Source organism: Thalassophryne amazonica, chromosome 16 (assembly GCF_902500255.1).
Source record: "Thalassophryne amazonica chromosome 16, fThaAma1.1, whole genome shotgun sequence".
Taxonomy (NCBI): Eukaryota; Metazoa; Chordata; class Actinopteri; order Batrachoidiformes; family Batrachoididae; genus Thalassophryne; species Thalassophryne amazonica.
This window is the reverse complement of record NC_047118.1, coordinates 33,957,304-33,972,870: the sequence shown is the minus strand read 5'-3', so window position 1 is coordinate 33,972,870 and position 15,567 is coordinate 33,957,304. Positions and strand designations below refer to the sequence as shown.

Sequence of the window (15,567 nt, the reverse complement as noted above, 5' to 3'; positions counted from 1 at the left end):
TGCTTCCTGGTCCCAACCCTGGATAGTCACGGTTTGGAGGATTTAAGAAAATTGGCCAGATTTCTAGAAATGAGAGCTGCTCCATCCAAAGTGGGATGGATGCCGTCTCTCCTAACAAGACCAGGTTTTCCCCAGAAGCTTTGCCAATTATCTATGAAGCCCACCTCATTTTTTGGACACCACTCAGACAGCCAGCAATTCAAGGAGAACATGCGGCTAAACATGTCACTCCCGGTCCGATTGGGGAGGGGCCCAGAGAAAACTACAGAGTCCGACATTGTTTTTGCAAAGTTACACACTGATTCAATGTTAATTTTAGTGACCTCCGATTGGCGTAACCGGGTGTCATTACTGCCGACGTGAATTGCAATCTTACCAAATTTATGCTTAGCCTTAGCCAGCAGTTTCAAATTTCCTTCAGTGTCACCTGCTCTGGCCCCCGGAAGACATTTGACTATGGTTGCTGGTGTCGCTAACTTCACATTTCTCAAAACAGAGTCGCCAATAACCAGAGTTTGATCCTCGGCGGGTGTGTCGCCGAGTGGGGAAAAACAGTTAGAAATGTGAACGGGTTGGCGGTGTACACGGGGCTTCTGTTTAGAACTACGCTTCCTCCTCACAGTCACCCAGTCGGCCTGCTCTCCCGGCTGCTCGGGATCTGCCAGAGGGAAACTAACGGCGGCTAAGCTACCTTGGTCTGCACCAACTACAGGGGCCTGGCTAGCTGTAGAATTTTCCACGGTGCGGAGCCGAGTCTCCAGTTCGCCCAGCCTGGCCTCCAAAGCTACGAATAAGCTACACTTATTACAAGTACCATTACTGCTAAAGGAGGCCGAGGAATAACTAAACATTTCACACCCAGAGCAGAAAAGTGTGGGAGAGACAGGAGAAGCCGCCATGCTAAACCGGCTAAGAGCTAGTAGCTGTGCTAAGCTAGTGGATTCCTAAAAACACACAAAGTGAATAATGTGTAAATAATTTAGAGGTGATTCAGCAGAGGGAGTGCTTTAGTTAAGGCATGTGAAGATTACACTGTGAAGCAAATCATTATCTAGGTAACTAGATCAATCTATCTGCGCAGATTAACAGCTAACAGATACAGCAAAACACCGCTGTGCTCCGGAACAGGAAGTGATACAATACCGCAGTGAGAGCCAACCACCAGTAGAGGCAAGCTCTAACAGCGTAGTTTGATTAAGGCAATAGGGGATTTAATCCTCTATTGCCTTGTATGGCAGCCCCCTGACATCGGGGTGAATGTGAGGCATTATTTGTAAAGCGCTTTGAGCGTCTGATGCAGATAGAAAAGCGCTATATAAATGCAGTCCATTTACCATTCACCTGGCTCTGATGTCAGCACAAAATTATTTTCTAAAGATTAATTCCACTTGTTTAAATCCAGGTGACTCTCTACACTTTAATAATCCACCTCACACTGTCTACATTTCCTCCTCATTAAAAAAGTTGAGAACTTTTTTACTTTTGATGCTAAAAGCAGTCGCAGGTACATAGTTGCCACGCTCACAGTCAGACATGGCAAAAATTTTTCTCTCCTCTCATTGAAAACAAAAGAAGATTGATTTACCATCTGTCACTTACAACTAGCATGTGAATGCAGCGGTAGTGAAGTGACCTTTTGCATTACATTTCTTCATGATACACAAAATTGTTAAGATATTACATAAACAAGATTTCAAACATTTGGCCCCCTGGTGGCTAAAATTACAGCTGAAACGTCTATTGTCACTTGTTTTTCAAGGTCTTAGTGAGACAACCTTGGGTACCATGTTTTACGTTGGTACACAAAGTATTCAATTACACAGACTCACGCAGACAGACAGGAAGACATGCACGATAACAAGCCATTCAGTGAGCGGCACGGCATTAAGTGATGAAGGCAACAACAGTCAATTAAAATTATGAGATAAAAGTAAAAAATTCAGCTTTTCAGGGTACAGTTATGAGATATTAGGTTGAAATTATGACTTTGTAAGTCATAATTACAAGATAGAAAATCTAAATTTTGAAATTGTAGTGCATATTTTATGACTTAGATGAAATTTTGACTTTTTTAATCTCTATGAGAGGACAGGATATCGAGGCGTAGTCGAGGGGAGGAGGGTTTCCGGTTTGGTGGGCTCAGGGTCTCATCTAGGGATGGGTATTGATAAGATTTAATCGATATCGATGCCATTATCGATTCTGCTTATCGATCCGATTCCTTATCGATTCCCTTATCGATACCTCTTGTGAATTTTGTACTAAAAGTAGGCTTTACAGGTTTTCTATGTATTTCATTGAGTCTTAAAGTAAATAAATATGAAATTGGACACTGTATGCTTGATCTCTTGATCTCTGGACATAAATAAAAATAAACAAAACGGTGTTTCTCTTTGAAGTTATTTATTCCGACTGGACTCTATCTGTTATGTGTCGGACGCAGCCCTGAGAACCGACCAGCATTTGAAGGACCCAGTATAAAATAAGCAGAGCACGGTACAAAGGATAACAGAGTTTAATAAACATAACAGTGATGTGATAAATATACAAACAAATAAGTGCGCGGTCTGCGAGGTGGTAATTGCAGTGTGCTCCCAGCAGCACTAACGGTCCGGAGCCAGAACCTGTTCGGACCCAAGGACCCCGCCGACACCCCCCAGGTGGCCGCGACAAACCGAGTCTGTGAAAGAAGAAATCATCATGTGAGTCCACACTCTACACACAGAGAGACCGCTCAAAGGTGTACAAACAGCAAACACTTCCTGGCTTAATTACCAATCAGCTTCCCACCCTGCAGGCATGGAACACTCTGTTCACAAACTCACTGCAGTGGAAGCTGATTAAAACGACTAACATAACAGCTCAATATAATAAGGTGTGAGGGACACCACATTTACTGACTGTACAAATGTTAGTCACAGAACCCAACGTACCTCAGGAAGTGTGCTGATGAGCGTGAGACCTCACCCTCTCCTCTTTCACAGACCATGCATCAAACCTGGACGTTCTCTGCATCCACTGATGATGAGATGGCTCTCAAGACGACGATCTCACCCGTCTGGTCACAAGGTCGAGTCTCTGGCAAATACACACTGTGTACTCCAGACTTAAATGCCACCATGTTCCAATCCATGTAGATGCACCACAGCTGTGAGTCCTGACGAGCCACAGGTGATCAGGGTGAGGTCCTAATAACTCAGCCACACAGCCACTCAGTCCCAAATGCGCACCACCTGGAAGGAAAACCAAAAGACAGAAACAGAAGACCAACAAAAAGCCAGCCAGGCACGCCAGCCACAACACTATCGTTCTAACGTGACTCGTCAGAGAGCCGCTCAGCATTTGGAGCTGTGTGAACAGAACGGAGGACGATTCTTGTTTCTTTCTCGCAACAAGACAGGAGTCCCAGTTAGTAACTTTAATCCGCACAAAAGTGACTCACGATTTCACATATTCAGGGATGAAAGTGGTGAAAAACAAAAAAAGCTGAAACCCAAAATTACCCCCCAACACCACCTGCACGAAAATGTTTCAATTGTAGAAGCTCTGAAATGCAATCTGGGACTATTCCAGACAATAAACTGCAGGGAGTGCAGCATCCATTTAGTGAGAAAAAAACAACAACTTTTCCTTATTCAAATTTATTCCAGTAGTATTCTGCTCTTACTAGGATGCAGCAGTTTTCTAGTTTGGCAGAAAGTTCTGGAGGAAATCACTGAAGAAATTAACAAACTGAAAATATGGTTTGACCGAAACAAACTGTCATTAAATTTAAATAAGACAGGGATGAAATGGAGGTGTAAGAGTCACTAGGTGTTCACAGGAAACACTGTATGTATGTATTTATGTATGTTCATTGTTAGTTGCTTTTATATTTTCTGTTGTGTTTCTATTCAGGTTCTTTTTGTCTCTTTCTCTAAAATTGTATATAATAATCATTAGATTATTAATATATAAGCAAAAATAAATTTAAGAAATGTTACAATTTGAAAACAAATGCACCTGAACGTGATGACAGCTGCAACTGCTTAATGCTAACTTTTAACATTGAAAATGCCATAGACATGCTAACGCATTAGCATCGCTCCCGTTTTTAACCCCTTAATGCCTATTGTCGCATATATGCTACAATATTTGACTCAAATATGCAATATACCAAATTGACCAGTATGCCTGTTGTCGCAAATTTGCAACATACCATTATTATTATTATTATAACATTATAACATAAATTATTACCAAAATACCAAAATTACTATTTATTTTTGTGCAAAAGTGTAACTAATAATCTCAGCATTATTTACCATCTACTTAAAGGCAAAAACACACACAAAACATTTTTTTATATACAGCTATATAAATTCAGGCGTTAAGGGGTTAAGTTATAAAATACATCTATCAACTTTCAGAAGACCATAACAGGTTGGTTTAACATAGAAAAGGTAAATAATACTCACAGACGTATGCTCTTTAGGGTTTTAGCGGGGGAAAATTAAGCGAAAGAAAGAAAGAATAAATGAAGCAATAGATCGAAGCATTGCTTCAATCTGCGAACCACTGCTTCAATTGGTTCAAGGTTCAAAGCAAAGCCGCGCTGCAGAAAAGCTGATTACGGACCTGCTGCAGGGTCTATAATCAGTGTAGAGAAATTATCATTTTCCTGACAAACACCCCCCAAAACAACGGCCACTCTGAAGGACCGATAACAGAATCGTTAAGCACAAAGCTTATTGATGCCGGTGGATCGAATCATTTCTTAACGATACCCGAAAGGAACCGGTTCTCAATACCCATCCCTAGTCTCATCACTGCTTTTTGCAGATGATGTGGTCCTGTTGGCTTCATCGGCCTCTGACCTCCAACACTCACTGGATCGGTTTGCAGCCAAGTGTGAAGCACCTGGGACGAGGATCAGCACCTCTAAATCTGAGGCCATGGTTCTCAGCAGGAAACAGATGGATTGCCTACTCTGGGTAGGGAATACGCCCTTGCCCCAAGTGAAGGAGTTCAAGTACCTCGGGGTCTTGTTCACGAGTGAGGGGACAATGGAGTGTGAGATTGGCCGGAGAATCGGCGCAGCAGGGGTGGTGTTGCATTCGCTCTACCATACTGTTGTGACGAAAAGGGAACTGAGCCAAAAGGTGAAGCTCTCGATCTACTGGTCAATCTTCATTCCTACTCTCACCTATGGTCATGAGGGTTGGGTCATGACCGAAAGAACTAGATTGCAGGTACAAGCGGTCGAAATGGGCTTCCTTAGGAGGGTGGCTGGTGTCTCCATTAGAGATAGGGTGAGAAATTCGTTCATCTGTGGGGAGCATGGAGCAGAGTCGCTGCTCCTGCTCATTGAAAGGAGCCAACTGAGGTGGTTCGGGCATCTGGTAAGGATGCCTCCTGGGCGCCTCCCTAGGGAGGTGTTTCATGTACATCCATCTGGGAGGAGACCCCGGAGAAGACCCAGGACTAGGTGGAGGGATTATATCTCCACACTGGCCTGGGAATGCCTCGGGATCCCCCAGGTGGTCAATGTGGCATGGGAAAGGAAAGGGAAGTCTGGGGTCCCCTGCTGGAGCTGTTGCCCCTGCAACCCGAACTCCGAAAAGCGGTTGAATTATTTTCATCTTTTCTCCCTTGGCTTCTGCACTTATATAACATACAGCAACGTGCAAAAATATGAAAAACTGCTGCTGCCAAATGCAATCTTATATATATATATAGATAGATAGATAGATAGATAGATAGAGAGAGAGAGAGGTTTCTTCATGGAATTGAATAAAAATTCCACAATAGATTTTTGTTCTTACAGGAATGTTTGGACTTTTCACATTTGTTTTTCTGTTGATTTGCTGATGAAAGGGGTTGGGGGAAAACATAAATCATTACATTTTCATCAAACGTCTGGCATGGCCTGAACTTTTGCACATTACACTGCATTGTGGTTATTTCAGCCCAGCCGTCACTCAAACTTAACTCCACACACATAAGAGAACACTGAGCACCAGAAATGAGTTTTAAATACAGATCTTTTGCCTTGTTATTCATAAATAAAGCTGCAAATATTTCCTGTCTCTCACTGTCCTCAGCACAAACAAAATGTGACTCATCGTAAGCTTGCGTGTTTGTAATATGGTTGCTCTCGTGTTCTCAAATACAAAGTCGTTAGTCTTGTTCTCCTCCATTTGTGCTCCAAATCCATAGTGATTATCATTGTTTGGTGGTATGGAGGCCCCGTGGTGGAAAATATGGCTGGCGATTTGCTGTCAGGAAACCACAAATTTGTTAATCACAAGCGTCGTGGTGATCCTGTCTCAAAACCATCTTGACTCTCACTGTTTTCATGCATTTTCATCCTATTTCTCACCAGTCATGCTCACAGTACTAATATTGCACAATGATGTTTATTTTTCTTCTCACATTTTGTCTTTCTTTCACACACACACACACACACACATTTACAAGAGCCTGTTTTATGTGTTATACTCTCACATATTCCTCTTCATGTGCAGCTACTGTGAGGACAAATACACACTTTCCACAGCCAGGAGCATGGGGGGACTGAATGGATTGACCTGGCCTCGTCCCTAAGGCATCAAATCGCAGTATTTTGTCAAAGCCTTTGATGTCACTATAGCAACACCAAAGGCATCTTTCCACATCCTTTGGCTTAAATACTTGTCTTTCTCTTGTGAATGTGAAAACCAAGGATCTTACATACATGCAAGCACACACACACACACATTTATTTATATATATATATATATATATATATATATATATATATACAGTGGTCCCTCGTTTATCGCGGGAGTTACGTTCTAAAAATAGCCCGCGATAGGTGAAATCCACGAAGTAGTCAGCGTTATTTTTTACAATTATTATAGATGTTTTCAGGCTGTAAAACCCCTCACTACACACATTTTCTCACTTTTCTCTCCTGTGTAAACACTCTCAAAGTTCAAACCTTAGTAGAAAAATAAGTCCAGTATTATAGAATGAAACCAAAGATCAAAACCTGTTTTCAGGCCCAAACATTTGTTTGAGAAATAAAAATAAAACGTTTTCCTATAAATAATTATGATGCCTTTTAGAACGAACATTTATTTTTAACGATCAACCTACAAGGTTGGACACATAAGAAATTATTGATAGTGACTGACCAGTATTTCACAGTTATTCTGATCACGTCTCTTCGTCCTGGCGCCGCTCCGCAGTGTGTTTTTCCACTGAGAGACACCTCAGTGCAGGTGTCTTTTTCCGAGTGAAGAACACAGTTATGGGTAGTTGTTGGCGCTCTTTTTTCTTCTAGTGAGGCAGCTTAAGTCAATATAACATAAGAATCTTTCACTTGGTGATACAAGCACCAAATTTGGTACATAAGTACTTCAGGACCTACTCTCTTAGAAAAGTTCGCTATCCAGGTGAAAAAACAAAATGGCTGACATTTTTCAAGATGGCCACCACGTTAAAGGTGAAAAAGGGTGTTTTCAGCTCAGAATGTCAAGGAATCAAAACATCTGAGTAATGCAAATATCAAAATGTATGTATTCTGACCAGGAGAACTTAATAGTATCAATGTCATTCCAAAATGGCCACCATTTTTTAAAATGGCAGCCATATTTATGACACATCCAGCTGTCCGATCACGTTATTACATATTACATGCAAAACCTTGCCATCATTTTTGTAATACAATGTTAACTAGCTCTTGTTTTCAATATTATGAATCAGAGTGATGCCATAACACAACCAGGGCACATTGGTGGCATCATTGCTGTGAGAGTCAGCATGGGGTTCAGTGTCGGCTTGTAGTACAGTAGCTGTAGTTGTAGTTTACTAACTATTGTAGTAGTATACTCACTACAGTTTTCAGTATTTCAGTGTCCCAAATGCTATCTAATAAGCCCCTGTATATAGCTTAACTAGAAATTTAGTTAGTTGTAGAATAATAGTTAGATAGCCGCACCTGAATCGACAGGATGTGCCAGCGCGGGAGAGCCGAGCCAAGGGTAATGGGGCATCAGTTACCCGGATGATGTACAGATAGCACGGGACTTAAATGGCACTGGATGAACGATCAGGCTAGGTGTAGGGCACAAGATGCCTGAACCTTGTTGTATCCCATACCTCAATGTGCTTTGATATTTCATACGGTTGGATGGTAAAAGGATAGCCCAAAATTCAAACATACTCATCAAAATATGAGAGGACAGACATAGTTTTTGATGTATACTGGACTTCAAGCTTAAAGGCTGAGACAAGGTCAAGAGGGGGAAAGGAGATCGATGTAGAGTGACTAACAAAACCAAGCTTCCACCTAACTGGAAACGTTTTCTGTGAGACAATGACAACAAGACTGAGCTTTTTGAATTCCTGGCTGACAAGATAGTATCCCTGTGTACTGAAAATGTTGGCTCTCACTGCGGTATTGTATCACTTCCTGTTCCGGAGCACAGCAGTGTTTTTCTGTATCTGTTAGCTGTTTAATCTGCGCAGTTAGATTGATCTAGTTATCTAGATTATGATTTGTTTCGCAGTGTAATCTTTACGTGCCTTAACTAAAGCACTCCTTCTGCTGAATCACCTCTAAATTATTTACACATTATTCACTTTGCGTGTTTTTAGGAATCCGCTAGCTTAGCGTAGCTACTAGCTCTTAGCCGATTTAGCATGGCGGCTTCTCCTGTCTCTCCCGCACTTTTCTGCTCTGGGTGTGAAATGTTTAGTTATTCCTCGGCCTCCTTTAGCAGTAATGGTACTTGTAATAAGTGTAGCTTATTCGTAGCTTTGGAGGCCAGGCTGGGCGAATTGGAGACTCGGCTCCGCACCGTGGAAAATTCTACAGCTAGCCAGGCCCCTGTAGTCGGTGCGGACCAAGGTAGCTTAGCCGCCGTTAGTTCCCCCCTGGCAGATCCCGAGCAGCCGGGAAAGCAGGCTGACTGGGTGACTGTGAGGAGGAAGCGTAGCCCTAAACAGAAGCCCCATGTACACCGCCAACCCGTTCACATCTCTAACCGTTTTTCCCCACTCGACGACACACCCGCCGAGGATCAAACTCTGGTTATTGGCGACTCTGTTTTGCGAAATGTGAAGTTAGCGACACCAGCAACCATAGTCAATTGTCTTCCGGGGGCCAGAGCAGGCGACATTGAAGGAAATTTGAAACTGCTGGCTAAGGCTAAGCGTAAATTTGGTAAGATTGTAATTCACGTCGGCAGTAATGACACCCGGTTACGCCAATCGGAGGTCACTAAAATTAACATTAAATCGGTGTGTAACTTTGCAAAAACAATGTCGGACTCTGTAGTTTTCTCTGGGCCCCTCCCCAATCGGACCGGGAGTGACATGTTTAGCCGCATGTTCTCCTTGAATTGCTGGCTGTCTGAGTGGTGTCCAAAAAATGAGGTGGGCTTCATAGATAATTGGCAAAGCTTCTGGGGAAAACCTGGTCTTGTTAGGAGAGACGGCATCCATCCCACTTTGGATGGAGCAGCTCTCATTTCTAGAAATCTGGCCAATTTTCTTAAATCCTCCAAACCGTGACTATCCAGGGTTGGGACCAGGAAACAGAGTTGTAGTCTTACACACCTCTCTGCAGCTTCTCTCCCCCTGCCATCCCCTCATTACCCCATCCCCGTAGAGACGGTGCCTGCTCCCAGACTACCAATAACCAGCAAAAATCTATTTAAGCATAAAAATTCAAAAAGAAAAAATAATATAGCACCTTCAACTGCACCACAGACTAAAACAGTTAAATGTGGTCTATTAAACATTATGTCTCTCTCTTCTAAGTCCCTGTTGGTAAATGATATAGTAATTGATCAACATATTGATTTATTCTGCCTTACAGAAACCTGGTTACAGCAGGATGAATATGTTAGTTTAAATGAGTCAACACCCCCGAGTCACACTAACTGTCAGAATGCTCGTAGCACGGGCCGGGGCGGAGGATTAGCAGCAATCTTCCATTCCAGCTTATTAATTAATCAAAAACCCAGACAGAGCTTTAATTCATTTGAAAGCTTGACTCTTAGTCTTGTCCAGCCAAATTGGAAGTCCCAAAAACCAGTTTTATTTGTTTTTATTAGTAGTTTTATTCAACCTTCCTTTTCTCTCAAAAATTCTTGAAAGGGTAGTTGTAAAACAGCTAACTGATCATCTGCAGAGGAATGGTCTATTTGAAGAGTTTCAGTCAGGTTTTAGAATTCATCATAGTACAGAAACAGCATTAGTGAAGGTTACAAATGATCTTCTTATGGCCTCGGACAGTGGACTCATCTCTGTGCTTGTTCTGTTAGACCTCAGTGCTACTTTTGATACTGTTGACCATAAAATTTTATTACAGAGATTAGAGCATGCCATAGGTATTAAAGGCACTGCGCTGCGGTGGTTTGAATCATATTTGTCTAATAGATTACAGTTTGTTCATGTAAATGGGGAATCTTCTTCACAGACTAAAGTTAATTATGGAGTTCCACAAGGTTCTGTGCTAGGACCAATTTTATTCAGTTTATACATGCTTCCCTTAGGCAGTATTATTAAACGGTATTGCTTAAATTTTCATTGTTACGCAGATGATACCCAGCTTTATCTATCCATGAAGCCAGAGGACACACACCAATTAGCTAAACTGCAGGATTGTCTTACAGACATAAAGACATGGATGACCTCTAATTTCCTGCTTTTAAACTCAGATAAAACTGAAGTTATTGTACTTGGCCCCACAAATCTTAGAAACATGGTGTCTAACCAGATCCTTACTCTGGATGGCATTACCCTGACCTCTAGTAATACTGTGAGAAATCTTGGAGTCATTTTTGATCAGGATATGTCATTCAAAGCGCATATTAAACAAATATGTAGGACTGCTTTTTTGCATTTACGCAATATCTCTAAAATCAGAAAGGTCTTGTCTCAGAGTGATGCTGAAAAACTAATTCATGCATTTATTTTCTCTAGGCTGGACTATTGTAATTCATTATTATCAGGTTGTCCTAAAAGTTCCCTAAAAAGCCTTCAGTTAATTCAAAATGCTGCAGCTAGAGTACTGACGGGGACTAGAAGGAGAGAGCATATCTCACCCATATTGGCCTCTCTTCATTGGCTTCCTGTTAATTCTAGAATAGAATTTAAAATTCTTCTTCTTACTTATAAGGTTTTGAATAATCAGGTCCCATCGTATCTTAGGGACCTCGTAGTACCATATCACCCCATTAGAGCGCTTCGCTCTCAGACTGCAGGCTTACTTGTAGTTCCTAGGGTTTGTAAGAGTAGAATGGGAGGCAGAGCCTTCAGCTTTCAGGCTCCTCTCCTGTGGAACCAGCTCCCAATTCAGATCAGGGAGACAGACACCCTCTCTACTTTTAACATTAGGCTTAAAACTTTCCTTTTTGCTAAAGCTTATAGTTAGGGCTGGATCAGGTGACCCTGAACCATCCCTTAGTTATGCTGCTATAGACGTAGACTGCTGGGGGGTTCCCATGATGCACTGTTTCTTTCTCTTTTTGCTCTGTATGCACCACTCTGCATTTAATCATTAGTGATCGATCTCTGCTCCCCTCCACAGCATGTCTTTTTCCCGGTTCTCTCCCTCAGCCCCAACCAGTCCTAGCAGAAGACTGCCCCTCCCTGAGCCTGGTTCTGCTGGAGGTTTCTTCCTGTTAAAAGGGAGTTTTTCCTTCCCACTGTAGCCAAGTGCTTGCTCACAGGGGGTCGTTTTGACCGTTGGGGTTTTACATAATTATTGTATGGCCTTGCCTTACAATATAAAGCGCCTTGGGGCAACTGTTTGTTGTGATTTGGCGCTATATAAAAAAAAAATTGATTGATTGATTGATTGATTTGTTATTATCTATCGTCCACCTGGTCGTTACTGTGAGTTTCTCTGTGAATTTTCAGACCTTTTGTCTGACTTAGTGCTTAGCTCAGATAAGATAATTATAGTAGGCGATTTTTACATCCACACAGATGCTGAGAATGACAGCCTCAGCACTGCATTTAATCTATTATTAGACTCTATTGGCTCAAAAAGTAAATGAGTCCACCCACCACTTTAATCATATCTTAGATCTTGTTCTGACTTATGGTATGGAAATAGAAGACTTAACAGTATTCCCTGAAAACTCCCTTCTGTCTGATCATTTCTTAATAACATTTACATTTACTCTGATGGACTACCCAGCAGTGGGGAATAAGTTTCATTACACTAGAAGTCTTTCAGAAAGCGCTGTAACTAGGTTTAAGGATATGATTCCTTCTTTATGTTCTCTAATGCCATATACCAACACAGTGCAGAGTAGCTACCTAAACTCTGTAAGTGAGATAGAGTATCTCGTCAATAGTTTTACATCCTCATTGAAGACAACTTTGGATGCTGTAGCTCCTCTAAAAAAGAGAGCTTTAAATCAGAAGTGCCTGACTCCGTGGTATAACTCACAAACTCGTAGCTTAAAGCAGATAACCCGTAAGTTGGAGAGGAAATGGCGTCTCACTAATTTAGAAGATCTTCACTTAGCCTGGAAAAAGAGTCTGTTGCTCTATAAAAAAGCCCTCCGTAAAGCTAGGACATCTTTCTACTCATCACTAATTGAAGAAAATAAGAACAACCCCAGGTTTCTTTTCAGCACTGTAGCCAGGCTGACAAAGAGTCAGAGCTCTATTGAGCTCAGTATTCCATTAACTTTAACTAGTAATGACTTCATGACTTTCTTTGCTAACAAAATTTTAACTATTAGAGAAAAAATTACTCATAACCATCCCAAAGACGTATCGTTATCTTTGGCTGCTTTCAGTGATGCCGGTATTTGGTTAGACTCTTTCTCTCCGATTGTTCTGTCTGAGTTATTTTCATTAGTTACTTCATCCAAACCATCAACATGTTTATTAGACCCCATTCCTACCAGGCTGCTCAAGGAAGCCCTACCATTATTTAATGCTTCGATCTTAAATATGATCAATCTATCTTTGTTAGTTGGCTATGTACCACAGGCTTTTAAGGTGGCAGTAATTAAACCATTACTTAAAAAGCCATCACTTGACCCAGCTATCTTAGCTAACTATAGGCCAATCTCCAACCTTCCTTTTCTCTCAAAAATTCTTGAAAGGGTAGTTGTAAAACAGCTAACTGATCATCTGCAGAGGAATGGTCTATTTGAAGAGTTTCAGTCAGGTTTTAGTGGTTACCCTGAACCTTCCCTTAATTATGCTGCTATAGACATAGACTGCTGGGGGGTTCCCATGATGCACTGTTTCTTTCTCTTTTTGCTCTGTATGCACCACTCTGCATTTAATCATTAGTGATCGATCTCTGCTCCCCTCCACAGCATGTCTTTTTCCTGGTTCTCTCCCTCAGCCCCAACCAGTCCCAGCAGAAGACTGCCCCTCCCTGAGCCTGGTTCTGCTGGAGGTTTCTTCCTGTTAAAAGGGAGTTTTTCCTTCCCACTGTAGCCAAGTGCTTGCTCACAGGGGGTCGTTTTGACCGTTGGGGTTTTACATAATTATTGTATGGCCTTGCCTTACAATATAAAGCGCCTTGGGGCAACTGTTTGTTGTGATTTGGCGCTATATAAAAAAAAAATTGAATTGAATTGAATTGAAAGGCAAAGAGGCTCTGTCCAACAAACCCATCAGTTTGGAGAGCTTGAGCCCATGCAACCATGAAGAAGCTGACACCAGAATCTTCACACATGCTCTTGATGCAGCCAAGCAAAAGGCAAAATCTGTGTTAGTTAAGGCAAGTGATACAGATATTCTTGTTGTTGCAGTCAGCAATTTTGCAACTCTCCAGGATGCAGGATTGGAAATGCTGTGGATTGAGTTTGGCCATGGTCATTCCATCAGGTGGTTGCCAATCCATGACATTGTGTTGAATCTTGGCCCAGAGAAGTCCAATGGTATGCTGTTCTTCCATGCCTTCATTGGCTGCAATGTTGTATCATCTTTCCGTGGCAAAGGCAAGAAAACAGCATGGCAAGCATGGGACTTTTGTCCTGAAGTGACCTTCAATAAGCTCAGTAAATATCCAGCAGTCATAGAAGATGTTGACTTGAACATTCTTGAGAAGTTTGTCATCATTATGTATGACAAGAACAGCACTGCAAGCAAGGTTGACGAGGCAAGACTGGACTTGTTTGCTCGGAAACAGAGACCGTATGATGCCATTCCACCGACAAGTGCATCCTTCTTCGAGCATGTAAAATGGTCTGTCTTCCAAGCTGCCTGTATATGGGGCCAGGCTACTGTGTGTGAAATGCAAATTGAAAGTCCTGCCAACTGTGGTTGGATAAAAGATGGTGAGATCTGGAAAGTTCTGTGGTCAAAGCTTCCTGCAGTTGCAGAGAGTTGCCAGCAATTGACAAAATGTGGATGCAAGACTAACTGTCGAGGAAGATGCAAATGCTATCGCTTCAGCCTCAAGTGTACACAGTTATGTTCCTGCAAATGTGATGACTGAAAAGAACTTATGCAAACTGTACATCAACAGAGACTTTGTTTCATACCAAAGCAACAAACATGTAATCATTGGTGTTATGTTTTTGGAAATTTAGCAGATTGCAAACATCACTGAACAAGTGTTCATTTACATAATTTACATAAAATTACCTGGTTTTTCAATATTTTTTGTTTTTTTGACTGCATAATTGGATTTTCTAGGCTCCAAATCATATATTTCCATTGCTACATCTTCCAGATATGGTTATTCAATTAAAATATAGGTAAAACAATCTTAAAAACCAGTTCGATTGGCGGCCATCTTGGAAAATAGCGGCCATTTTGGTTTTTGTACCTGGATAGCGACCTTTTCTAAGAGAGTAGGTCCTGAAGCACCTCTGTTCCAAATTTAGTGCTTGTATCACCAAGTGAAAGATTATTTGAGGTATCTGCTGCGCTATTCTGGGCAAGAAGATTCTTATAAACAGACACACGCAGAACACAATGCGCGTGCTCTCCCTTCGCTCACTGCCTCCGGTGTTACCGTTGCAGGACGGATGCGCAAAGAATCCAAGTCATTCAAAAGATACAAACCTCTCTCAGTGGCCACGGAGCTCTGCGGCTGCGGTTACCGAGACCATGCAGCGCTGCTGAATTCTATCCTTGCGGGCTGCTGGATCTCTCTGCATCAAAACAGCGAGCGTAGTCTCTGGACCTGTTGCCAGATTTTGGCTGCAACTCAACACAGCAGACAGTGGTGTGAGTGGCCCGCTGCGGCACCTACCGAGCCTGCAGACTCGGTAAGCACATTGGAGGCAGTGAGAGCAATCGCAGTGATGCCGATTGGCCCGCCTGATGAGGATGCAGAACACAATGCGCTGTTAAAAAAAAAAAGCATGCAAAATTGCACAAAAAAATCTGCGAAACTGCAAGGCCACGAAAGGTGAACCGCGATATAGCGAGGGACCACTGTATATATATATATATATATATATATATATATGGATTTGAATCACGTGCGATTACACCAGACATGCTTGAACCCTTGTGCGCATGTGTGAGTTTTTTCACGCGTCAGTGACGTCATCCGCCTGTGGGCAGGCTTTGAGCACTGGTCCAGCCCTCTCGGCTGAAATCCTT

At 42.1% G+C, this 15,567-nt stretch overlaps 1 protein-coding gene across 1 annotated transcript in view; it reads left to right on the top strand.

The window, feature by feature from the left end:
- The window catches only part of usp43b (ubiquitin specific peptidase 43b), a 210,548-nt gene that overhangs the window by 140,994 nt on the left and 53,987 nt on the right, over nucleotides 1-15,567 (top strand). The gene's annotated exons all lie outside the window — the stretch shown is intronic.